Source organism: Notothenia rossii, assembly GCF_949606895.1.
Source record: "Notothenia rossii genome assembly, contig: scaffold_288, whole genome shotgun sequence".
Lineage (NCBI taxonomy): Eukaryota > Metazoa > Chordata > Actinopteri > Perciformes > Nototheniidae > Notothenia > Notothenia rossii.
The window spans coordinates 42,501-45,000 of NW_027639844.1; positions in this window are offsets into that span (position 1 = coordinate 42,501).

A 2,500-nucleotide genomic window follows, 5' to 3' on the forward strand; every position below is an offset into this window, starting at 1 on the left:
TTAGAGAGTGTGTGTGTGTTGGAGAGTGTGTGTGTGTCGGAGAGTGTGTGTGTGTTAGAGAGTGTGTGTGTGTTGGAGAGAGTGTGTGTGTTGGAGAGTGTGTGTGTGTTGGAGAGTGTGTGTGTGTTGGAGAGTGTGTGTGTGTTGGAGAGTGTGTGTGTGTTGGAGAGAGTGTGTGTGTTGGAGAGTGTGTGTGTGTTGGAGAGTGTGTGTGTGGGGGGGGTGACGGGTGTTCTGGTAGATGATCCTCAAAGAAGAATGCAGGAAGAGTCGGTCGGACTGGAAACACAAACAGGGAACAATTTAAATACTGCTAACCCCCCTAAGGGTCCTCTGGAACCCCATCAAAGACCACAAGAACCAACTAATGGGTCAGTAGAACCACCTAATGACCACAAAAACCACCTAAAGTACCACTGGCACTACCTAAAACAGTGGTTCCCAACCTGGGGGGCGCGGCCCCCTTGGGGGGGCGCCAAAGATAGCAGGAGGGGTGCCAGGCCTCAGATGATTTGAGGCCAAATATCATATTTTACTTCTTTTTTTCTTCCTAAAGGACCAGTATAACCTCCTAAAGGAGATGTGATGTTAGAACACAATCTGTAATAACACATGATGTTATAACACAATCTGTAATAACACATGATGTTATAACACAATCTGTAATAACACATGATGTTATAACACAATCTGTAATAACACAATCTGTAATAACACACATTGGGTTATAACACAATCTGTAATAACACACATGATGTTATAACACAATCTGTAATTACACACATGATGTTATAACACAATCTGTAACAACACATGATGTTATAACACCATCTGTAATAACACACATGATGTTATAACACAATCTGTAATTACACACATGATGTTATAACACAATCTGTAACAACACATGATGTTATAACACAATCTGTAATAACTATAACACATGATGTAATAACACAATCTGTAATAACACATGATGTTATAACACAATCTGTAATAACACATGATGTTATAACACAATCTGTAATAACTATAACACAATCTGTAATAACACACATGGGGTTATAACACAATCTGTAATAACACATGATGTTATAACACAATCTGTAACAACACACATGATGTTATAACACAATCTGTAATAACACATGATGTTATAACACAATCTGTAACAACACATGATGTTATAACACAATCTGTAATAACACATGATGTTATAACACAATCTGTAATAACACATGATGTTATAACACAATCTGTAACAACACATGATGTTATAACACAATCTGTAATAACTATAACACAATCTGTAATAACTACACATGATGTTATAACACAATCTGTAATAACTATAACACAATCTGTAATAACACACATGATGTTAAAGCACAATCTGTAATAACACATGATGTTATAACACAATCTGTAATAACTACACATGATGTTATAACACAATCTGTAATAACTATAACACATGATGTTATAACACAATCTGTAATAACACATGATGTTATAACACAATCTGTAATAACACACATGATGTTATAACACAATCTGTAATAACACACATGATGTTATAACACAATCTGTAATAACTATAACACATGATGTCTAACCCTAACCCTAACCCTAAAGGACCAGTAGAACAGTAGAACCTCCTAAAGGACCAGTAGAACAGTAGAACCTCCTAAAGGACCAGCAGATCTTCCTGAAGGACCAGTAGAACAGTAGAACCTCCTAAAGGACCAGCAGATCTTCCTGAAGGACCAGCAGATCTTCCTTAAGGACCAGTAGAACCTCCTAAAGGACCAGCAGATCTTCCTGAAGGACCAGCAGATCTTCCTTAAGGACCAGTAGAACCTCCTAAAGGACCAGCAGATCTTCCTGAAGGACCAGCAGATCTTCCTAAAGGACCAGTAGAACCTCCTAAAGGACCAGCAGATCTTCCTAAAGGACCAGCAGATCTTCCTAAAGGACCAGTAGAACCTCCTAAAGGACCAGCAGATCTTCCTAAAGGACCAGCAGATCTTCCTAAAGGACCAGTAGAACCTCCTAAAGGACCAGCAGATCTTCCTAAAGGACCAGCAGATCTTCCTAAAGGACCAGTAGAACAGTAAAACCTCCTTAAGGACCAGTAGAACAGTAAAACCTCCTTAAGGACCAGTAGATCTTCCTGAAGGACCAGCAGAACCTCCTAAAGGACCAGTAGAACAGTAAAACCTCCTTAAGGACCAGTATAACCTCCTAAAGGACCAGTAGAACAGTAAAACCTCCTTAAGGACCAGTAGATCTTCCTGAAGGACCAGCAGAACCTCCTAAAGGACCAGTAGAACAGTAAAACCTCCTTAAGGACCAGTAGAACAGTAAAACCTCCTTAAGGACCAGTAAAACCTCCTAAAGGACCAGTAGAACAGTAAAACCTCCTAAAGGACCAGTAGAACAGTAAAACCTCCTTAAGGACCAGTAGATCTTCCTGAAGGACCAGCAGAACCTCCTAAAG